This window comes from Lemur catta, chromosome 3 (assembly GCF_020740605.2).
Source record: "Lemur catta isolate mLemCat1 chromosome 3, mLemCat1.pri, whole genome shotgun sequence".
In the NCBI taxonomy this organism is placed as follows: Eukaryota; Metazoa; Chordata; class Mammalia; order Primates; family Lemuridae; genus Lemur; species Lemur catta.
Genome location: NC_059130.1, coordinates 76,355,342 through 76,380,339, shown reverse-complemented (window position 1 = coordinate 76,380,339; position 24,998 = coordinate 76,355,342). Strand labels below are relative to the sequence as shown.

Genomic DNA, 24,998 nt, shown 5'->3' with positions numbered 1-24,998 from the left:
TCCGTGCACGTGTATTAAATATGTATGCTCTTTCTCCTGTTAATCTGTGTATTGTCAGTTTGTCTTGTAGACTCATATTATTGAGCTTTCAGAAGCGGGCGAAAGGAAAAATCCCTTTGTTCCTATAGCACATAGAGACTCAAAAATATTTTTGAAAATACTGAAAAGAAAACAAGGAAGGAGACAAGAGGAGGAAGGGGTAAATATCTTTATTGAAGTGGAGAGGTGTGGCACTGGATCAAAAAATTATGAAACATTTTGAATTCTCTGTATTCCGTTACAGTTTTTAACTTTTGCTGACATCCTCCTGCTTATTGCTGTAATAATGTGTGTGTGTATAGTTGTTTATAGTTTACAAAGCTGTTTCAGTTACAGGCTTGCATGTGGTCCATATCACACTGAAAAAGCAGCGGCATTACTGGAAAATCTCAAGGTTCTCTGAGGTTAAGGGACTTGCCTTAGATGAGAAATAACCTGCCTGTTGCTCACAGAACTGCCCTTTATAAAGTTAATAAAGGGCCAAAAGGTGGGAACTGTAGTGGCAGGGGGAAATATATATATATATAAAACCAGCCACTGTTCCCTAGCTTGTTTTTCTATAATTGGTTATACTCAGGAGTCATATAGCTGATGATCATAAAGATTCTTAGCTTTGTTCATTGCTCCCATAGATAACATCACCCTAGTGAAACCTAAGGCTAGTTTTTGAGATATTTTCCAGCCCTGTATTCCTGTGGAATGGCTGACCCACCCAGACCAGTAGCCCATACCAAGGAACTGACTCATCTGGTCTTGTGGCCCCCATCCAAGAACTGGCTCAGCAAAGAAGACAATTTCTACACCCCTATAGTTCCACCACAAACCCAGCCAATCAGAAGACCCAGTTGGCTAGCCATTTGCCCGCCAAACCATCTTTAAAAAACCAATTTAATAGCCAGTACATGTGGTGTTTATTTTTCCATTCTTTAGATCCTTCACTTAGGATAATCATCTCTAGTTCCATCCAATTGTCACAAAAGGCATTAATTCATCTGTTTTTATGGCTGAGCAGTACTCCATGGTGTACATATGCCACAATTTGCTAATCCACTCATGGATTGATGGACACTTGGTTGATTCCACATCTTTGCAACTGTGAATTTTGCTGCAATAAACATTCGAGTGCAGATGTCTTTTGGATAAAATGACTTCTTTTCCTTTGGGTAGATACCCAGTAATGTAACTCCCCACTCTTTAAGTGTGGACTGCACATACTGGCTTCCTTTAAAAGAGTACATTATGGAGAGGGGAGAAAAGAGTAACTTTAAAGTGGAGAAACCTAACAAACACCAAACACTACCTCAGCCAGAGGATCCAGGTCAATGTCAGTAGTGTCTGTTCTTGATATGATATGATGAGAATGGCATCTTGTCTCGTGGTTTTCCTCACCAAAACCCCAAACCCCAGTGTAATCATGATAAAAACACCAGGCATCTCCCAGCTGAGGGACATTCTATAAAATACCTGACCAATACTCCCCAAATCTGTGAAGGTCATAGAAAACAAGGAAAGTCTGAGAAGTTCTCATAGCCAAGAGGGACTGAGGCGACATGATGACTAAATGTAATGTGGTATTCTGGATGGGAACTTAAGGAGAGAAAGAGGACATTAGGTAAGGCACATCTGAATAACTAAGGGAATATGAATAAAGCATGGATGTTAGTTAATAATTATGTGTTAATATTGGTTTACAATGGTCACAAATAAACCATTCTAATATAAGATAATAATAGAAGAAATTGGGTAGTTATATGGAAACAATCTGTCTTAGCAACTTTTCTGTGAATCTAAAACCATTCTAAAATAAAATTCTTACTAAAAAAATGAATGACAGAGCAGGAATAAATGTTTTTGTCTGGCAACCTTGGAAAGAGAGTTAGAGCAAAATCCACAGAGGAATTAGGACCTGTATTCCTATCTGGTGTGGGAGGAAGGAGATGGCGTTTGGTTGGGAGAAGGGCTGGAGCCAAGTTAGTGTGTGCAGCCTATTTCTGCTCGGCTGTGTCATGGTTCTTGTTGGGAAGAGCTATAGCTCTACAGAGCCGTGTGTCCTGGAGAGTGAGATTCAGCAGACTCTTGGTGTGATGTGTATGCTCATGGGTGCAAACTCAAATGCCCATAGCATCCAGCCAGCTAATCTAAATGAGTAAAGCAAATTGGATATAAGAAATAAGGGGGTGCTGGGAACTATGCTAAGTAGGAGACACAAGCCTCCAATGAAAGAACAGCCGCTACTCAGTGCTGGCTGATTTTTGCTGTGCCGGAGAATGAGCTGAGATGCTTCATTTTCTGGTACTATAACAGAAGCTGGAAAGATTTACTTTTTAAATGTCAATAATTCTACTTTCTAAACGTTGACAACTATTTCAGAAAGTTGTTATTAAACGTGATGCATACCCGAACTGTGTCACGGGAAATGCTTCTGTGGACTGCACGTGGTCCTCAGACCGCCGGGTTGCAGTTGCTCCCTGTGCACCTGAGCTGTGCCGAGCTCCGTCGGCGACTGTAGTGAGCCAGGACGTGTCTGCGTGGTGGACGGCGTGCAGGTGGTCTGTGTGTCCTGAGTGATGACAAGATCAGTCTGTGATCAGTAAATGCCTGAGCTTGTCCTTGAAAGCTGAGGACAACGCACAGAAGTGCTGGGGGCATCAGTGGCGAGCGGCATGAGCAAAGGCCCAGAGTTGGAACATTACAGTGTGTGTCTTGGGGATGGATGATTGGAGTTGATTCACAAACAGGAGAAATAGTCACTGGGCCAGAGAGTGAGATTGGAGCCAGATTACAATGGGCGTGGACATTTGGAATGTATGCTGTTGGCAACAGATGACTAGTCCCCAGGTTCTCTTGAAGGAGCACAGGGTAGAAATCGGAAGTTATAATGAGACATTTGATATTTACACTTAAACGTTCCAGCCAGAAAAAGCAAGTCAGAGTAAATCAATGCCCTGAGTCTAGTTAGACTGATTGGGTTCAGGGGAGAGTGAACATTGATAACAATTAGCCAAAGAGTGTGTATGCATATGCCTGGTGTAGTTATTTGTTACGTACATGCACTTTCTAACTGGGCTAAGCTGGCCTGTCTGGGTCCAGGAAGCTCCCGTGGGCACCCCGGCTTTACACCGATAAGCACATGCTGTTTGCACCCTCACTCTCCTTCCTTCCTCTGTCAGTGCCTCTTGACCCTTTGAGGATTACTGCACTGATGTAGAGCTGCTGAAATGGAGAAGCCCATGCCTGACCTGTGCACACAGCACACAGCAGTGATATTTAATGTGAGATTAGGTCAGAGTCAGCCAGGAAGCCTTCTAAAGCATGGCATGCGGCCAACAAAATGAAAAGCGTTTATTTTGGTGGGAAATTTTCCCCTCTTTGTCTGGCTGGCTTTCCTTACCGGAGCTCCCTTAGGCATCCTTTCCCTTAAATTCTCGTCCATAATTTTTATTTGAAACTCTCAAAGTCCACTGGGCCACTAGATGAGCACATTCCTCCCTAAATAATAGCATTATATTTCAAACTCTTATTGTGCTAATGTTGGCATTTTAATAGCCCAAGAGAGGCTGAAATAACTGCTCCCACCTCACCACCATCACCAAGGAGATCAAATATCATTTCTAGGATTTATGTTAAGCCCCTCGTGGTGAAGCACAAAAATCAGAGGCCAAGAAATTGTCAGCTACACATTTTAAGTAGGATTTTGCTAATTGTTGGCTGGGCTTTCGTAACAATGAGTTGAAGCTAGTGTTTTTGTGATTTCCACCCATTGGTTCTAGTTCTGCCTGGTAAGCAACTCTGATCTCATTTTCATTATATGAAGGAACACTTATTAATAGTAGCAACTATTAGCAACCTTGATAAAGTTGTAAATGAATAATGTAAATCCCTAGTGGGGATCTACAGAAGGGATCTGTTGCTCCCTTCCCAAATAAGAAAACAGAGGGAAATTTCTGATTTTAGTGGTGATGATGTACCCACTGATAACCCAATGTTACTTATGACTTTGCCTCTAAGATTTATAACAAAATTATAAAATGTTGGCATTTTAATAGCTTGAGAGAGGGTGAAATAGCTACTCCCACCTCACCACCATCACTTTTTTATGTATATGTGATAGGAATTAAACTTTATGTGAAAAGTTAAGCAATGAAAATTCTTGATATCCAAATGGATGCTTTCTCTATCCAAGAAATCAATGTGTGGCGAGGGTCCTACCCTTACTTCAAAAAATGTCCAAAATATTTTATGATAATTAGATAATTTTAAATGCTTATCAAGAATTATTTGAAGTCAAATACAGTGAATGAAGTAGATGGTTGATAATTATTTAGGGGCAGTAAAGTAGGCATGAGTAAAATTAATGAGAGTCTTCCTCATATGGTTTAACACATGAACTGCCATGTGAGTTTTGTTTAACTCATGCTAGTTTTGAGCTCTGGGCCTCCTGAAACAAATGTAACTGACACGTCTTTACCCTGGGAGCCGCGTGGTGTGCAGGCAACTCACACTGCCATGCTGTAGCATACATGTTACATGATGGGTGGCCCCTGGGCAAAACCCTGTAGTGGTTCATGAAAATCTTACTTATTGATATTCTTACTGTTACATTTAATATTGACAATATAATCACATATAACTCATGCACAGAAAACAATACAAAATAACAATTTTTTTATTAAATTAGAAAGGATCATTTGTTTTTGAAGATTTTATTATATTTTCATAATAAAACATTGTGACCCTAAGGGAAAAAAATTTTTTCCTAGTGTGGTAGTCAATGTGGTAAAACATAGTTTCTGAAGGCATTTCCCACCCAGGAGCTCCACAGGTGTTCTTGTAAGCAGCAGTAAAGGAAGACAATACTCATGATGATCGGTAACCAAGAAATGCTGGTTAAAAAGTTACTTGTTTTTATAATCAAACTTCCCTTGCTGATATAAAAGTTTTTATCTATTCTTGGTTTGATCACTCCTAATTTGCCTTCATGTGAGGAGAACCAGACTTAAGGTGAGATCTGTTCATTTATTACGTGATTTTTGTTGAGCACCTTCTCTGTGCGGGGCACTGGGACTCAGATGAGGAACACTGTGGACTTGGTCCCTGCCCTCATGAATTTATGTTAAGAGGTTGTGGGGTCAGGGTATGGAAAAAACAAAAGGCAAATCTTTGAGGCAAACCGATGGGAAACCACTGCTATTGGCCAAATAATGCCTACGTTTTGAGTTAAATTTTTACTATTTCCCAAAAACACTATCTTGACAACATTATCCTCCCAGGATGTACCAGGGAATGCAGCAACAAAACGGTGGCAGGTCTTGTGCTGCACAATGTTTGCATTGTTCATGACCTTTGTGCGTGAATGTTTTTGCTCACATGGACAGTCACAAAGTGATCCAGTTGACCTGCTTTTCCAGAAGACCTTTGACCGAATCTGTGATGGACAAACAGAGAATCATGTTTTCAGGAAAGATCTACTCACAAACAAAATTCTATAGTGTATTCAGGGAAGGCTCTATGAAGAAATAATATTTTAAAGCAAAGATCTGAAGGATGAATAGAAAATGGTCTGGTCAAGAGTTGGGGGGTGGAGATTTACAGGGAGGAGTAGCATGCAGGACAGAGTACATTTTGATTTTAATAAATTTCATATTGTGAAAGTTTTCTAAAGTCCAAAATAGAAACATAACATCCCGTGATATTAGAAAAATCTCATCAGTTTACTTTAGTCTGGCCAGAAATGTGTCAAGAAGAATGCTTCATAGACGCAGAATTTCATCTTTCTGGCCTGTAAACAAAAGGCTCAAAACATTTCCCTAAAGACTTTGCAGGCAGTTTGTAATTACTCTTTTTCATCATCCCAGATGAATTTCCAAACTATAATAACATAGTAAAACTGCCTCCCCCCCGCTTTGTAAATAAATATGCTACTATTAATCTAGTTCAAAAAAATAAAGCAAAGAGCAACTCAGGTCTTCAAAACCTCATATAACTATGAGGCACTACCAAACATTCATTTAAAATAAGCAGCAAGGGATACAATCAGTTCAGCCACGGCATACTAGTGTAAGGTAGTAAAAAATGATGCAACCTGGACCAGATGCTGTAATTCATAAATAGGGCTGTCATTTGGGAGGAGGGGTGGAGTGGCTAAAGAAGTTAATGTGCAGTCTTTCCCCTTCCATTTTTTCCCCTATTCAACTAACCCTATTTCTCTGGATCATTTAGTTGTGGCTATAAGTAAAAAAGTATATATATATTTCTTTCTTTCTTTTCTTTTGAGAGTGTGATTGATCGATGCCGAAGTCAGTTTCCCTTCAGGGCTGCTTAACTACATGAAGACTGCCCACCAACCTGGGATGGCAGATAGTCCTTTACCTTGTCAGGCTGATGGAAAGGGTATGATCTTGGGCCCAGTGGGGAGTGAATAAGATGGTGAGGGCATCTGCATGTATTCTCAGCCCACTGCCACAGTGCAAAGCATGGGTCAGCATGTTTTGTAGATGGAGTAATGCACACCTGTTCTTATATAGAGCCTAATCTTTAAAAGGGACTTCAGATAGTGTCTAATCTAAACAATCATCTAATGCAATGCACTATTCCTCTAAAGTACACATAGAAACTCTGGCTAAATGCCCCCAGGGATGGAAGTTCACGATCTCATAAGGCAGCCAATTCTCTTTCCGACAGGTGCCATTTTAAAAGATTCTTCCTGATATTGATGTAAAGTCCGTTGTTCTTTAGCTTCCACAAAAAGCAGTGATAATACTGTCTCTCGTCACTTTCCCTGTGTCAGAGCTGTGCCAAGATGCTTCGCATGCGTTGTTTGTAATGCTTCCAACAGTAGTGCCAGGAAGGGGTCGTGAGGTGCGTTCTACAGATGAGGGAGCTGGTGCAAGATCACACAGCTAAGAGGGGTGCATCCAGTCTGGCTAAGTCTAAAGCCTGTCTGTTTCTTGACACCATGCATGAGTCCTCTTTCAAGTTTGCATATTTCATGATATCTCAGACTCTTTTTCTCAGTTTCCTCATTCATATTTCATATGGCATGCTTTCCAATGCTCTCAGAGTAAGCTGTGACTATATCTCTATAAAAGATATATAAAAACCAACACAAAAGTTACTGATCTCCAGAAAACTGCACACAGTACTCCAATTAAGGTAGGAGCATTGCAAAGAGACTTCCGTGAGTCTTTTATTAATGGCATTAGTTTTTAAACAGTAGCATATCCATTAAGACATGGATTTAGGTAGATTTAACTCCTGTTTTCAACATTCACTAGTTTTCCGATTCTGGGCATTTTACCTAATTTCTCAAATTATCAGTTTTCTCACCCATGATGTGGGGAGGGTGATGATGATGACGATAATGCCTATTTTTTAGAATTGTTGTGAGAATTGACATCATATGCATAAAGCACTTAGTATGATGCCTGGTACTAAATTCAATAAATGGTGACTATTATTATTATTTCTTTACTTGCAATTAACCAAACCTGTATGATTGCTGTCAAGTCAGACTTCCCCTATATAATGTTTGTAAATTTGAATTTTAGATATAAAGATAGCATATTGAAAAATCCATGTTAAGTTTTATCATGATTAAATTTTAGCTAATAGTTCCAGCCAGAATCTTGGTTCTGTCATTCAATATATTAGTATTCTTTTCCAGTTTTGTGTCACTTGCAAAACAGCAAGCATATTTTCAGTGTCTTCATCCAAGTTGTTGCTAAAAGTAATTGAACAAAGAAATCAATTTTGTTCCCATTCATGGGCACTGTTGTCAGGATTGTGTGTTTGTGTTTAACAGCTACATAGAGAATTCTCCCTGTGCTTTTCTGTCTGTATCATACACTTGTTGTATCCCCTAGTGATCCCTTGAGTTTTAAGCTTCCTCTTACCTATGATTCTGTAGACCTTGATATTGACGTAGGTGAATCTATTAACTAACTTCTAGAATGGAAACTAGGACACCTGGGGCTCAGTGTTAGCCTTTCTACCAATGTGCTTAAGCGCTCTGTGGCTCCATTTTTATACTTTTAAAGCTGAGCAAATATTTGTCCTCTCCCTCCTTTCAATGATACGGTGAAAATGAATTTAAAAATAATTAGAAAAGAACATTGTGTTCTTATAATTGGTGGCATATCATTTACAGAGAAACTCCCTATTTAGTCACTAAGTAGCTAAACAGCTAAACATAGCAAGAGAAGTCTCTGAGCAGCCAATGTAGATGACACCAAATGTATGCATTTATCACATGCCTTAGTCATAGACCCATACTGATTCACAGTCTCAATATATACACACATTCAACAAGCTTGGTTCTTTCATTTCCTGGTCCACTGACAAGTAAAAGAAGAGAATGGATAGAGACTGCCAAAGGTAGGTAAGTTGAAAGTAGGAAGAAAACAATCATTTGAAAAAGAGAAGAGAGACAAAAGAATTATAAAAGTTAGAAACTCGAAAAGCACAAAAGCCTGAGACCATGAACTAAGGGGAAAATTAGCCTTGAACAGTTGAGTAGGTTCCAAGACCATCCCTGAATTGTAACTTAATACTGTAATCAATGTTCAGAATGATCACTAATTCTTATGGTGGACTCTGTTTTCACGTGTCCAGGATTCATTTTGCTGTCTTCTGGAAGCAGGACTGTGGTTTTACTTTGGAAAACAACCCTTCCCAAGTTGTATTCGGTTCCCGAAGAACTGTCACTTAAGGTGTTCTCCCCTTCCCTGGACGAGATCAGGCCTATGATCTAAGCCAGGTCAGTCGCCTTCTTGTAGGAATCTGGATGTTGAGCAGAGCGACACAAAACTGTTGGGCTAATTCATCCCTTTGGTGGTTTCCTGAATTCTTCCCTTCCACAGAGAACCTTGGAGCTGCCTGGTCCCTGATCTTTTCAAGATTGGTTGTCCAATTTTCATTTAATTTGGGGGACTACTCTAAAACATTCTAATACAATACTTATTTGTTTGCTTAAGTTAGACAAAGGTATTTTTTGTCTGCTCACAACTTTTGATTCGTAACTGACACAGATTCATTAAAGGAAAGGCTGAATTTTGTTCTATGTGCAGTGCTTGAAAAGCCACAGGTATTTGTAATAAAAATTAAAAATATTTCCATCCAACTTTGTTAAAACAAAATTGAAAAACTTTAGCTTAAAGGGATATTTTCATTCTTAGAATTTACTAATTTCCTAACCTCACATTAAATTAGTTTGTATTGCATACAAACCCAACAAATTATTACATTTTATTTTTATAACTTGAATATTTCTTGGTTAACTCATTTTTTCAGCATGAGTCTGGTTAGCTCCTTGTTAAAATTGGCAACTGATGTCACAGAAACTGCCTGAGAACACGTCTAAAATGAACATGCTTTTAGTTGTGGTTAGAATACTTTGAACATTCAACAAATATTTACATCTCTTTTTTGTGTAATGTACTGTGCTAAGTGCTGGGATAAAGCAGTGAACACAGTTTCACACGATGGACACAGTTTTGGAAATCATGGAGCTGTGGTCCAATAGCCCAGTAAGTAGCTCATGCCCCATGCATTCCTCCTTACTAGATAATCCAACATCGACCTTTATCCACATCCTTTACCTATATCCTACTCCCTTTTCAAGGTCAAGATCAAACAGCATGTTCTCCATTTGCCCCTCACAACAACAATAGTGATAGCAGCTAAACGTTTAATGAGCATGGTGCCAACCTCTGATTTCTCACTAATATCTCTGATGAGGTATTTATGTATGACTCTTTAATAATCCAATTCATGGGAACTGGAATTGGAATTTCAGGAAGTTTTAAAAATCTACGTAACTTAAAATATTGAATTCAATATGCCTAGAATTATCGGGGTCATTTGATAATTCATTTTGAGCACAGAATCTAAATTGTACGGTGGGAAGGAAACACTTCTATATTTGATTGTGCATCAGAATTGCTTGGAGGAGCTTTTAAAAAATAGGGATGCCTGAGTACATCCTCAAAAATTCCAATTAATTAAAAACACACAAGTACACGCATGCAGAATGCAGCACACAAAACATTACCCCAAATCATATCTTCTAAAGATAATTACAAATAGCACTTTGTTGTGTTTCCAGTTTTTATTTTTTGTAGCTTTAAACTTTGAAACGTGTTAGTAACAAACTATAGAAATGACCCCTGAAAGTATAGTCTTCTTTTAAACATATTAGGATAAATGTTGCTTAATCTATGAGATATTCCCTGCCTGCCTTATTTAAAATTATAACCCACCTCCATTCCCTGTCCGCATTACTGCATAAGATTTCTGCCTAGACTATCTCACCTTCTATTTATTAATTACCTTTTAATTAACTTATTTTTTTCCCTCAGAGTAATTTATTTCCTATCCCCACCTCCCCCTTCCCCCCACACTAGAATACCAGCTCCATAAGGACAGAGATTTTTGTCTGCCTTGTGCTATGCAGTATCTACAGCCCCTAGAAGAGAGCCTGGCATAGAGAGGTAGTTTAATACCTCTTTGTCCAATGTGTATGCATGAATGTATAAAATCGTCAAAGTGCCCTTCAGAAATACTGTGTTACTTTCCACTCCTACAGGAAGTGTAAGGCAGTGCCATGTTAGAGAAATATCTTTGATGGGTAGGAGATGTCACTTAAATGCTTCCTGGGATCTCTGTGGAGGGCACTGGGAGCAGGAGCCTTGCAACACCAAAGCAGTGCACACTGTGCCGGGGCCACCTGCCACCTGGCCAATAGCAGGTGCCACACACAAGGGGAAGGCCATGCTGAAGAGACCCCCTGCCCTCAAAAGTGTTCAATAGTAATATTTTTTTTTAAACAATGCCCAGCTATTGGTTTCAGTACTTGAGCACATAACTTGTCCTCATTACAAATTCTGGAACTTGTTCAGGGCTGTGTCCTGGTTCCCTTAGATCGCATCTTTCTGCCACCCAGATTGCCCAATTTTTGAACTTTTAAAGAGCAGAGTACAGCTTTCAGTGCTATTTAGTCATTTCTCACAGCTCTCCATACCTCTAGAGTAGCTTTTAAAGTTACTTGGGCCATTTGAGATAGAGGACATTGGATTATTATTTTTGTTCAGCTAAATAAATGGAAGCCTTCTTGGTATTATTAGTGCTCAAAATATGCAACCCCTTAATATTATTTGACTGGAGATTGTTTTGAAGTCATTCTTTAATTATGGGATTTCTTTCTAGATGAGACAATAGATCCGAAAATAGAAATTTGGAACTAAATACGCAGAAGAGCATGAAGAGCTTCTTATGAAAATTAAGAGGGGTAGCAAAGTTTCATGGAGAAGCACCAGGACTATGATCCAGGAGACCTGGGTCCCACTGACATCTCTGCCAATTATTGGCCCTGCAAGTCCCCCATGTGGTTGGGTAATGGGGCTGCCCATCCTAACTCACAAGCTGTAGCTCTATTTTGTGGAAATATAAAAAGGAGAATCAAAATGAAAACTGCAAAACTATATTAAGTCTAAAAGGCTGCCCTAATTTTCTTAAACACTGGAGAATGATGATGGTAGGTTGGTAGAAAGAGGGATTTTGAAGGCTTCTAGAACTCATTTTCGCAAATTGTTTTGCATGGAACTCTACTTAGGTGAGCTGTATTTAGTTAGGTTTTGCTGCATGCCAGCCTCAATATCTAAGTGGCTTACAAGCCGTATACATTCTCAAGCTTACTTGTCTGCAGTTCAAATACAATTCAGTTTTGAAGTTTAAGTTGAAAGGAAGAAAGGTGGTCTTAGTGGGTGCTTCATCAGTTCGGCACACTTAAAAAAAAAGGGCTCAGTTGAGTGAAAAGAATATGTCAACCACAAAAAGTAGAGGTAGACCAGAAGGAAGTCAGCTCGAAGGTGGGTTTTCGAATGAGATCAGTACCAGCACATCTGGTCTTCAATTGTAGATTTGAGAAATGTAGTCAACACTATACCGAGAAACAATGAGCAGAACCGGAGGAACACCACTAACCCTGCCTACTGAAAACCTGGAGCTGGAATAGGTCTTTCCTTGTTTAAGAAGGAGTAGAAAAGAAAAAAAGAAATACTAGTTCCTGTGGTGGAAAAAATAGTATGAACGAAGAAAAGAAACAATGTCAAGAAGACTGATCTAGGCTGGGCTCCATTGGTCATGGGTTGCCTAGGCTTGGTTCCAAGCTACTGGTTGGGTTCAGGTCTTCTCCAGGTATTTCTTTCTCATCATTTTGGGACAAGTGGCTAACCAAAACAGGTCCTCATGGCAAAGGCAGAAGTGTGAGAGACAGACTAATATGTATAGAAATATTTAAGGCCCTGGCTCCAATCACATCTTTTAACATTCCATTGGCAAGAACAAGTCACATGGCCAGGCCCAACATCAGTGGGGTTGGGAAGTATACTTCACCCATAATGGGGGCAGAAGGAGTGAGTGTTTGTCAAATATGAATCCATACTTTCACAGATGTCCTTTGAAAAAATGGGCCCATGGTTAAAAGACCTTGGGAATCTCTTAGATATTTACAACATATAATGGTAGATTAAGGGCTCTGAGGAATCCTGTTCTAAAACAAAGTTGTTTAATTTTGTTTAGCATAGTGCTTCCCAAATTTATGTGACCATAGTATCTTTTATTTCTACTTCGCCAAGCCTATTTATATTTCATGGAACTAGCTTTTTGCTGAATACACTTTGGGAAATGCTATTCCCAAGTAGGCAATTAAACAAATACAAGTGCACTGGCTCTGGATCAGATAGACCATCCTTTGACTCCTGGGCTTGGAATTATTTTAAGGATCTCCAGTTCTGGGGTAGATAGTAGGTTGTGGTAGGTTAAGTTGTGATTCTGGGAAGTGGAGATGGCTGCGTACCTGTACTAAGGCTGTGAGAGGAAAGAAGTAGGCTCTGGCAGGTTGGGCTGGATAGCGTCTGGCTGAGGGGTCTTGTGATGGGTCTGCACAAACCTGGTAGAAAATACCCTGCCATCATGGGATCTGGTCTGACTTAGGTAGTATTGAGGGTAAAGCCTCTCAGCCTGGTAGGAGAAATCATGAATGTGTGATTCGTAGGACTGTTTTTACCTCATTTTCTCCCCAAATGTATTTTATACCTATTTAATGATGCCTGGGATTCTTTTGCCAGGGAAAGAAAACTCTATATTGTATAATGAATGAAACAATTTTGATTTAATAATATAAATGAAACACAATTCATTTTATATATTAAAATGTAGTTAGTCAGTGAATCAATTGATATAGGGTCCAACTCAATTTGGAGGAGAGTAGCATGTTTGTAAATAAAATGACCCAGGAATTTGAAATGAAGGGAAAGAAGCTCACAGAGGGATAAGAAATAAATAAATAAAAAAAAAAAGATACTGAAAAAACATCCTACATTTGATCAGGGCCAAATCTGATTGAGGACAAGTATACCTGTGTGTTAAAGTACATGTCCCAGACCCAGTTTGCCTTCGTGGTATTTAGAAAGAATTGTGCTTTTTTAAATATAGATTTCTTATGAGGAATTTCCATTCTCAAAGGATACATGAAGCAAAATGTTGCCATAGCTTCCACAGAATGTTAGTGTATCAGAATAGGCAGGATTTTGAAGATTATACATCCCAACACTGTAATTTTACAAATGAAAAAATTATAGCACAGAAAAGAAAATAAAGCTCAAGATTATTCTGCTGGAAGAGATAAAAGCAGTTTTAAGTCTCATAGCTCTCAGCATAGGACTCTTTTTACAATAATGACAGCAGCAGTAACTGATATATGATGATAATGATAATGGAACATTTATTATATTCAGGAACAGCTCTAAGTATTTAGCATGAATTATTTCATTTATGCCTCATAATAACCCAGTGAGGTAGGTATCCCCTTCGCATAGATGAGGAAACAGAGACAAAGAAGTTAATGAACTTGTCCCCAGGATTACATGTAAGGAAGCAATAGAGACAAGACACATCATGAAGCAGTTTCCAAAGCAACATCTGGGATACAGCAACTTCACTTCCAGAAACATCCACCTGATACAAGGTAGGTCAATATTTATACTTCTTCACTCATTCAGACAATAGTAAATGTGTTTAGTAGACTTTTTAAAACTGCTTTCTAAGACAGAAAACATATTTCCTGATCTTATATCTGCCATCAAACTCAACTGTCATCTTCTTAATGCCAGGTAGATACTAAACCACAAATCCCCCAAAACAATTGGGCAGAAAGTAGAAGACAAGCAGTAGCAGCATTCATTGCATTCTAAGAAGGCAATTCCCAGAAATACAGGAATACAGTCTGGAAGGTTTAAGTTGAAAGAAAGAAACTTGATATTAGTGGGTGTTTACTCACTTCAGCTCACCAAAATAAAAACAAACAAACAAAAAAACCCTTGGTTGAATGGAAGAAAAATGTTAGCTCATGGAAAGTAGAAGGAAGTGAGCTAGATGCTAGATTTTAGAATAAAAGCAGTGCCAGTGAATCTACTCTTCAGTTCTAGATTTGAGAAAAGTAGTCCACTACCATATCAATGGACAATGAACAGGACCAAGGGAAACTCCACTAACCCTGTGTATTGAAAACCTGGATCTTGAATAGGTCTTGCCTTGTTGAAGAAGAAATAAAGAAGAAAAAATAAATAAAATAGTCCCTGTGATGGAAAAAAATCATACTGCCCAATAAAGAAAAGAAACAGTACTAAGATAACTGGGGGGGGGGGGGGGAGAGTACACATCTGAAAACAAGCTGCTCTGGGATCCAGAGGAATATTTAAGAGAGAGTTTGGCATCCTCAGAAAAGTACAAGAAGATATGATGCCCATAAACCCTGTGTCTAGTGAGCTGTGTGGAGACAAATATGTGAAGGAAGGACTGAGATGAAGCTGAAAACATAGAAGGAGGATGAAAGACTCCATAGTTCTGGAAACAAACCAAAATAGAATACTGAGTGACAGGTAACCTTTGCAATAAATGGTAATTTAAAATAAAATTACAAAATAGGTACAGGTGAATGATAATTAATACATTTGGTATCAAAATTTGCTGGAAGTAGCTAAAGCAGAGGAAATTGAAAGGTTTGAGATTTTTTAAAATTTCATATATATATATTTATATGGGCATTATAATCATCCCTATTTTACAAAAGAGGAAAACAAAGCCAAGAGAAGTTAAATCATTTGTCACAGTTTATACAACTAGTAACTGCAGAGCTAGGATCTGAACCAGGAAGTTTGTCTGGTTCACTCTTAGTAAGACAGAGAAACCTCCAGCAAGGCTGATTAAAAAAAAGAGATCTGAATAAGCAAAATACACAATAAAAAGGGAAAGAAAAAAAAGAATGTTTTGAACAGCTAGTTTATATTGTAATAAATGTGTAGATGTGTATTAGTTTGCTAGCGTTGTCATAACAAAATACCACAGACTAAGTGGCTTAAACAACAGAAGTTTATTTTCTTACAGTTTTGGATGATGGAAATCTAAGATCAGGGTGTTGGCAGTTTTGATTTCTTCTGAGGTCTCTCTTCTTGGCTTGGAGGGGGCTTCCTTCTCACTGTGTCCTCACATGGTCTTTCTTCTGTGTGCAGGCACCCAGCCATCAAATTTCTGTGTGTGTCAAATTTCTTCTTCTTATAAGAAAGCTAATCAGGTAGGATTAGACGCCCCCCAGCAGCCTCATTTTAATTTAATCACCTCTTTGAAGGCTGTGTCTCTAAACACAGTCACAGTCTGAGGAACTAGCTGGTAGGGCTTCAACCTATGAATTTTCTGGGAACACAATTCAGCCCATAACAGTCTAGAAAAGTGGATTTCTGAAAAAAACAAATAGCCTAAAGGTGAAATAGAAAATTAAATACATCAATAACAAAATATGGTTATCCACCCACCCGTTTTGCTCCCCCACTTCTCAATATACGGAGACATTGTTGGTTTGACAGGTGAGTTCAAACACATTTTCCAAGGAACAGAAAATCCCCATATTATTTTAGTTTCAGAAAATAAAAGATAGGAAAAAGTTGTCCAGGTCATTTCATTCTTAAAGTAAAGTGAGTAAATTATAGGTCTATGTTTAAAACATAGCTACAAAAATCCAAAACAGTATATTATGTAAAAATAATTTTGGCAATGTATATAAGATATTAATATATTATAATCAAGTTCAATTTATTTCAGGTATGTAAATGCACTTCATCTTTGGAAAAGTCTGCTGATAAAATTCAGCACAATAAAAGATTAGAAGAGAAAACTGTTTTATTATCTCAATATATGTAGGAAAAGCTCTTGAAAAAATTAAGTATCTGTTCATGATTGGGGAAAGAAAACTTATATAAAACTAGGAATAAAAGGAATTTTCATAACCCGTTAAAGGGTATCTCTCCCAAACCTATAGCAAACAATATTCAATGATACAACTTCAGACACATTATCTTTCAGGTAGTTTGTTGATGTTACCAAAAAACACAAAAAATCCCCCCAAGTCAAAACAAAAACCCTAAAACAAAATAACAAGAAAAAGAAGAGTGTAAGAATTAGAAGGAAAGAGAGAGAAAATTTTCATTATTAGGAATTTATATGATGATTTAATATAGAAAGCCTACAACAAACTAAAGATATAATATTAAAATTGATTTAAAAGTTTAGGTAAGTTGTTGGATAGAAATCAATATGCAAAAATATTGTATTTCTATATAACAGCAACAAAACTCAAAAAGAGTTGAAATAAAAAGTTACAATTCAATTTACAATGACAATTTTATACACACACACACACACACACACACACACACACACACACACTCATGCACACAAACACAAACATATCCCTGGGAATAATCTGAAAAAGTAAAGATCTTTATGGAGACAATTGTTAAATTTATTAAAATGTATTCAAAATACCAGAATTAATAGAAGATATACCATATATATGAATTTGTAGACTAAATATCTTGAGATGTTATATCTATTCAAATGGAACAATATATTCAATGACATTAAAAAGCTAAAAATAATCTGTGTTGTACTTGAAAACTTGACGTGACAAAACCTGAAAGACTGAGGATCCAAGAATGACCAAAATTGTCCTGAAAAAGCAGCAGCAAATCTTATTATAAAGCTATATTAAATAAGTGAGTGACTGGTGTAAGGACTAAGGGACCAAGAGACCAATGGAACATAAAAAACTTGATATGCAGCAGAGAGAGCATTGCTGAAAACTAGTGAAAAGATGGAGTGGTCAACAAGTGGGGCTGAGATCAATTGAGACCATTGGTTACCTGCATGAAAAAAGTGGAATTGGATCTGTGCTTCACAGTGAACATAAATATCAAGTCTATGTGTATTAAAAATGTAAATATGGAAGGTAAAATTCTAAAACTTTTAGAAAAAAATATAAGGGAATATCTGTGACCTGGGAGAAAGAAATATTACTTAAACAAAACACAAAGAGCACAAACCATAAAGAGAAAGATTGATAAATTTGACCACATTAAGAACTTCTGTTCATCAAGAAACACCATAAAGATAGCAAAAAGCAAAGACTTGCAGAATGTTATGCATATACATGCGTGACCTGTGTGTGTGTGTGTGTGTATCAGATACATAATTAGATAATCAGTATTCAGAATATACAATATTTCTATAAATCAATAAGAAAAAGACAATACCATGAAAATGTTCTCAAACTTATTAGTAATCTTGGAAATGCAAATTAAAACCATAATGAGATACCATTTCATACCCGTCAGATTGACAAAAAGCAGAGCCCGAGGTTACAAAAAACTGATCACTCAACCAGATTCAACATGGAATTAACCTGAAGGAATAAAGTCTAAGTTTACTAAGTTTTTTTGTTTTTGTTTTTGAGATAGAGTCTTGCTCTGTTGTCCTAACTAGAGTGCAGTAGGGTCATTATAGCTCACTGCAACCTCAAACTCCTAGGCTCAAGCCAGTCAGGCTCAGACTCCTGAGCAGCTGGGACTACAGGAGCCACTATGCCTGGCTAATTTTTCAAAATTTTTTTTTTATTTTTTGTAGAGACAGAGGTCTTGTTCTCCTGACCTCAGGCAATCCTCCTGCCTTGGCCTTCCAGAGTGCTAGGATTACAGGCTAGTTTATTAAGTTTTTGAGGGAGTTGTGGTGTAACAGCAGCCCTAAGCCTGGGTGGCATCAGCCCATGAATATCAACTACTAAGGGCCAATTACCATAAGTTTAAAGTCCTTAAAATGCCCTATGAGGACCTATATTATTGGGGCCACCGTTACTTCTCTAACTCATCTCCTGCTGCTTTCCCCTCACTCTTGCCATCCTTGTTCTTTGCTGTTTCTCAGCTACTCCTTTGCATTTGCCATTCCCTCTTATTAGAATGTTCTTCCTCAAGATAACCACAAGGCTCTGTCTCTCCATTCCAGTGTCTGCTGAAAGGTACCCTCTTAAAGACAATTTCTCTGATCACTTTATCTGAAAAGCTACACCCCATACCTGTCCCTATCCTCTTCCCTGCTTCATTATCTTTAAAAGCTTTATCACTGCCTCACATATTTTTAATTGTGCATCTGTATCTCTCCACTAGACTATGAGCTCTATGAAAATTGGGACTTCTGTCTTATTCATTGCTATACTCCTAGTTCCTAGATAGGACCTGGCCTATAGTTGGAGCTTAATACATATTTGTGATCAAGGAACACATGAAATTCTTTATAAGTGCTTATCCAATATATTCACACTGACGAAGTATTTTATTTCTAGATTTTTAAATCTAGTTTACTAACATCAATGTGGGCTTTTTGTTATATACACATGCCTCCCACCCCCGTTTTAAAAAAAAATTATGTATTTATTTTAGTGACACGGTCACTCTCTGTCACCCAGGCTGGAGTGCAATGGCCTGATCATAGCTCACTGTAAGCCCAGCTAATTTTTAAATTTTTTGTAGAGACAGAGTCTTGCCATGTTGCCCAGGCTGGTCTCTAACTCCTGACCTTAAGTGATCTTCCCATCTTTGCCTCCCAAAGTGCTGGGTTTACAGGCACTGTGTCTGGCCATTACAAATCTATTTACTTATCACACACTTCTTTGTAAACTGACAATTTGCTTCCAAGTCAGTGTTGTCAGACTTCCAAGGTGTTCCTATGTTCTGATCAATATTTATCCCATTCAATTGTGGATTGTACAGAGAGAACATCACAACACTGAGCTTTGTTGAAGGTGCAAGAGGAGTTTGGGTGAGACAAATATCCATTAGATCAGAATCTTGAATGCTGTATGAAACTGAAAAGCCTTTGGCTTCAATAATAGCTGATGGCAAAGGAAGGTTGTTTCACACCCAAAGAAATTATATTTTGTTCCAGGCTAATGAGGTCCAGATTTGTTTAGGTCAATTTCAGAGCAAATATTAGATTATCAAATGCATCCTTTATTGTGGTTCACCAAAATCTGAAAATTTCATGCTTCTTTTAAAGAAAAGGACCAAAAGAATAGGATGGATTGTTCAAGGGTACTGCTATGACTTCTATTCTAAAATTAATCACAATACTGCATATATTTATAAGCAAATCTGCTATCAGGTCAGTGAAAGGGACCATCTTTCAGACAACTAAATTCATATTTCTTTCATGTGACTGAAATGCAGACAGAGGCCTGGTATTAAAGATGCCAGGCAGAGAGAATGCACTTGAAGTAGAGGTATATTCAGTAGTTGGAAATTACTTGGGTTTAAATTCTTGGATTAAAACTACCTGGGTTCAAATTCCAGCCCTAACACTCATTATTTGACTTAACAATTCACTTAACTTCTCTAAGTCTCAGCTTCTTCACCCATAAAACATTTCTTCATTTGTAAAACAGGGAAAAATTATGAGAAAATTCAGTAGAGCAGTTCATTATTATGTAAATTTATAACAAAACTATCTTGAGTGCTCACTATGGCCAGGCACTGCACTAGGTTGAGTGCCTTATGTGTATTATTTTCTCCTTTAATCATTATGTGATGTATGTGTTGTGATTATATCCATTTAAAAAATAAGAAAAAAAGCATAGAGTAGAAATGAGGGAGCCAGGATTCAAACCCTTAGCCCTCTGGTGGGCTCCAAAGTGCATTTAAAACTCTTGGGGTTATTGCATCCCTCTGTTGCCATAGAGAGCATTGCATCTTATTTGGGTGTTAGGATACAGATGATCTTCAAGGTTGCTTACATAAATGCCTTATTGCCATCACATGCAGACACACATACACACGGAGAGGTCAGCCTATTTCCCTTTCTGCTAGAACTTCTGTCATTTTTCATTATTGTTCTAAAAACAGATTAGTCATAACAGATCCTATAGTGCTTCTATTATCCATTTGTATAGTCAGCCCACAACATGGCTTATAAAAATGTTCTTTTGGAGCCACCGTGAGTCTCTTTGAACATTTCTGCAATGTCGACTGCACAGAGAGTTCCAAGAAGAACGAGGATGGGGAATGACGTAATTAAGCCTATTGGAAAGCCCTCTCTCTGAGGTAAACTGGAGTTTCAGATGGGGTTTTTATGCTTCTGAACTCCATTCTCTGAAGCTCCATTTTGGATCTTAGAATTAAAAGACACTTTAGCAAATACCTTAGTCAAACCTTTTCTCCTATACCGGAATCACTTTGACAATATTCCTGATAGTTATCACCACTTGCCATAGTTGGAGGGGGACACAATCTCCTGGGATTTTTCACTTCATTTCTGGACTCCACTAATGGTCAGATAGTTTATTCTTCTATCTTCCTTTATGTAGCTTTCGTTCTCTGATCTGAATTCTGCCTTATAAAGCAGCATAGAATAAAATATATATTTTATACATGGCAAACCTTTAAAATCTGAAGATAGAAATCAAACTTCCTTCATTGGGCAGGAATTGGTTCTCATTTTGTGCTCTACTATAACCCCAGCACCTAGCATAGTGTAGGAAATATAATAGGTACTCATTATATTTTTTGATGAATGACTGAATAAATTTTTTCTATACTAAAAGTGACTGAAATAAAGCATTCTATTTCTTTGACATGTGAAGCCTAAAATGTGACCGACCATTCACTCTTCTCAAATGTGAGCACCATTGGTGAGGGACCACATATTACGTGTAAACAGCTAAATAGGTGGTTGAATGAATAAATGCTGAATGGCTGCTCTAGGCAGTAATTGATGTAACATTTGACTCTGCCACACTTGGCTACAACTGGTTGGACTAAGGGTATATATCTGATTTAATCTGGCCCAGTCAAATTTCTTTCCTGGGAATTTGGAATTAAGACCTCTCTGGGGAGATGAGCTGAACTATACAACGCTGAGGCTGGAAGTGAGGACATGACTAGTTAACAGCCTCATGGAGGCCAAAGTTTCTAGCAGAACCAAGGGCAACACAGATAAGAGACCCAAAGCCCCAGGGAGGAAATGGGGTGGATCACATGGCTGCCCAGGTACCCAGTAGCTTCCCAGCCCATGGCTCCAGTGTCCATGAGGGTCAGCTATTCTTCACTTCTGTGACATCTCTGAATCCCTACAATAATCACTGTCCTACCCCAAAGGAGACACACACACACACACACACACACACACACACACACACACACACACACACACACGCCTTTCTTGAAGCTTGTCTAGGTAAATTTTGTTCCTTGCAATCAAACTATCACTGAATAAAACAGTTTATTCAACCTAATATGGCACTGATTCTTGACTCATATTCTGCACACAGATAACTAAGCACCCAGGCCTTTTCACATGAACTGCTGTTAAACCAATTGTATAATAGATTTTTTGAAAAGCTTGCTCATTCACCCATTCATTCAACAACAATATATTAAGCAACTACTGTCTGTGAATGTACTTTTTATAGTTTTATTATATGTCTGTTAATTGTCATTTTTGGGGGCTGCTTTGGACTGGCGTCTCTAATAATCTTTTCTTTCTGTTTACTTCTGATCGGCAGTGGAATGAAAAAACAACCAGGTTACCAAATACCAAGCTCATGAGCAATGAAGAGTAAAATAAAAGTTCATAAGCTCTGAGTGTGGGCACCGGGGATGATGATGCAGTGCTCTAAGTACATGATGTTTACCATATCTATTTTGAGTGCAGAGAGAACATTTTGCCTACTTTCTGTTTCCCACCTAGATTCTGGGTTGCTGAAGGTGTAGTAAATAAATATTAGATACTAGAGTGTTATGTGTGGTTTTATACATACTTATCTATGTACATATTTCATATACATTTGTGTCTAAATATATAGACGTAGCTAGAGAAAAACGGGAGTTCTACCAGAATCCAACAATAAAGAAGAGTTGATCACATTTCAATAAATAAATATAAAACTTACAGACCAGCAGATGTGTTTGAGGCTTTTGGTCTCCGATTACGTATCTTGAATAAAACTGAAGATTAAACTAGTCTTTTCATTGAGCTTTTAATTCATCTCCTCCAGCCTACTCTTCATGGAAACCAAATTAACCAACATTCAAACCCCCATTTTCAAGCTACTTTTCTGCAATTCCAATTTGTATGGGACTCCTGTAGTTCCTATCACTTGTGGGTTCAGTTTCAGAGACATGAGAGGGGACATGATAAACATGGCACATTTTTTTTCATAGCCCAAATGCTGGGGCAACAAGCCAAGTTTATACTCGGTGCATCCTCCATTTTCATTAGCAGTGGAAATAGTGTAGTACTAAGATCAGGGATTTGAATCCTGGTTCTGCTACTTTCAGCTACATAACATTTCTGCAATTCTTTTAATTTCTTTGAGCCTCAATATCTTATTTTTAGAAGTGCTTAATACTTCCAAATTACATCAATTGCTGCGAGGGTTAAAAGACTTACTGTCTATAAGCTACATAAGCAAGTCTCTGGCACCTGGTTAAGTGTTCAATTGATAGCTCCTAGTGTTGTTTTCATTACTGGGGGATCTGCTGTCCATGTCTCCAAAGAGAAACGTAGAAAACAACTTGCAAAGTAGAAGATTAAGGGAAGCATTTTATAAGAGCATAGTACATTTTTCTGGTAGTCCTGATGTTAGTTTAAAAAATCTTAAAAATCTGACAGTGGTAACACAATTTATTTACAGCTCTGTCCTGGGGATAATATGAATTTTCTTATGAGGATTATCCCAGGCTTTTTTTTCTCCTGTGAAAGCAAATTCCCTTGTGCTTCTTAAGTTTCTGTTTTCTTGGTGTAGCGTCTGTTTTCCCTAATTCACTGAGGGTTTTCTGAACTTTTCCCTTTCAGTCATAGTGGTTTCAATCTGGGCTGTGACAGGAATGGTATTTAGAGGAAAGAGATACTGGAAATGGCAGCTCTTCAAGATGAACAAGGTGCTTTAAGACCTTAAATAATTCCACAATAATTTTTCATCCCTTCTTAGCCATTTTATAGAAAATGGCCTACCCTGTGTATTTTTTTGTCCTTGGACCTAAGAAAAAGTTGTTAGCAGCCAGCTGTTGTGCCTTTGAAGCTGAAGTGCTTGTATTTTGGTCTCCACCCTCTTGGATGACTTGTGGAAGTATCTTCCAAGCTCCTTTCCTATTGAGTTTCCTCAGATTTAAACTAAGAATTAGAAAGGACTGTGACTATGTAGATGATTTCAGAAGTGTAAATAATTTATCATGTTTGTGGAACATTGGACCAAACTCAAAGGGAAGGCTGAGAAATCTGGCTGCCTGTATAGATTTTTAATAGCAGGAGAGAATGTTATTTGGAAAGCAGAGGGTTGAATGGATCTTGGGTTGGATCTTGACTGCAAGATTGTAACTCCAAAATGAAAACTGTTGGCCGAGCGATATACATTTGTATGTATGGTTGTGTAATGTGCTTTTATTTCCTTACTACATACCTACTAAATCCTTGTTGCTGGCAGAGAGATCAGCCTGGCCTTGAGAATTTGCTCCTGCTAGTTCAGATGTGAAGTGATTAATGTTTGTCATATACTTAAAATCTCCTTATGGTAGATAGTCCAGGCAGTTATTTTCCTATATGTGCAGAATGTATCAAGGGGATTAAAGAACTCTCAGAAGAGGCCCCATTTCCAGCTAACAGGTCTGTGCCTATTTGTGCGTAGCTTGTGAAACGTCAGAAAAATCTTATGTGCTTATGTTACTCGGAAAAAGAGATGAGATTTCTTAGTTGTGTCTTACTAAATATCTCATGATTGCTAAGTGACTATTAAGGTAGCCAAACATCATCATCCTTTACCTGAGCTTTAGTTTAAGATTTCAAAGAGAAGTGTGGTCAGATTTATCAATGTGATTTCAATGTGATTCACTCTCTAAGATTTTGTCTTCTAGGAGAGAGCCCTTTCTCCTGTGATTTTATGCCCAGGAGAAACTCAAGATGTCTATAGTGTAAAAAGCAAACATCTGTTTTAGCAAATAGCCAGATATTAGGGTAGGGAGTATGTAGATCATCTTGATTATTTTACCATCCATCAGGGCAGAGACGGAAACATTGCGAGCTGGGAACATTGAGTTTTGTTTTTACCAGTATCCTTGCCTTTTAGAAGGTATCTGTTAGGAGTACTTAAAGTAAAAGGGATTGCTTCTAAAATTGTGAGATGGGCTATAGGGCAGCTTTTCTACTTAATTGGCTTTTTTTCATTTTGTATTTTCTGTTGAGAAAAACTGAGTTGGACCTAAGCTATTCAATCATGGAAGCATCGAGGGTGCTTAGAATTTTTTTAGAAGTTAGCTAAGAACACTTTCCAGCCATTCCCAAAAGTATAGCTAGATAATTTATAAATTCAATTTCATGTCAATTATTATTTATTTATTGTGCTCCTTTCCTGTTCTGTGGATATTTACCAAGCTTAACCACAGCTTAGACCTCCAATGAGAAAGATTAACAATTAAAAAAAAAACCAAAACCTTTTCTATGCACAGGTGGGGGTGAAAGACTCATTATCTTCCCTACTCCATCCCCAAAGCACCCAGGCTCCAAACTTCAAAGTCATGTATTCTTTCTCC

The 24,998-nt window shown here is 37.9% G+C and overlaps 1 pseudogene; it reads right to left on the bottom strand.

The window, feature by feature from the left end:
• Nucleotides 1-10,146: 10,146 nt before the first annotated feature.
• Nucleotides 10,147-10,218, bottom strand: LOC123636089 (annotated as a pseudogene).
• Nucleotides 10,219-24,998: the final 14,780 nt, after the last annotated feature.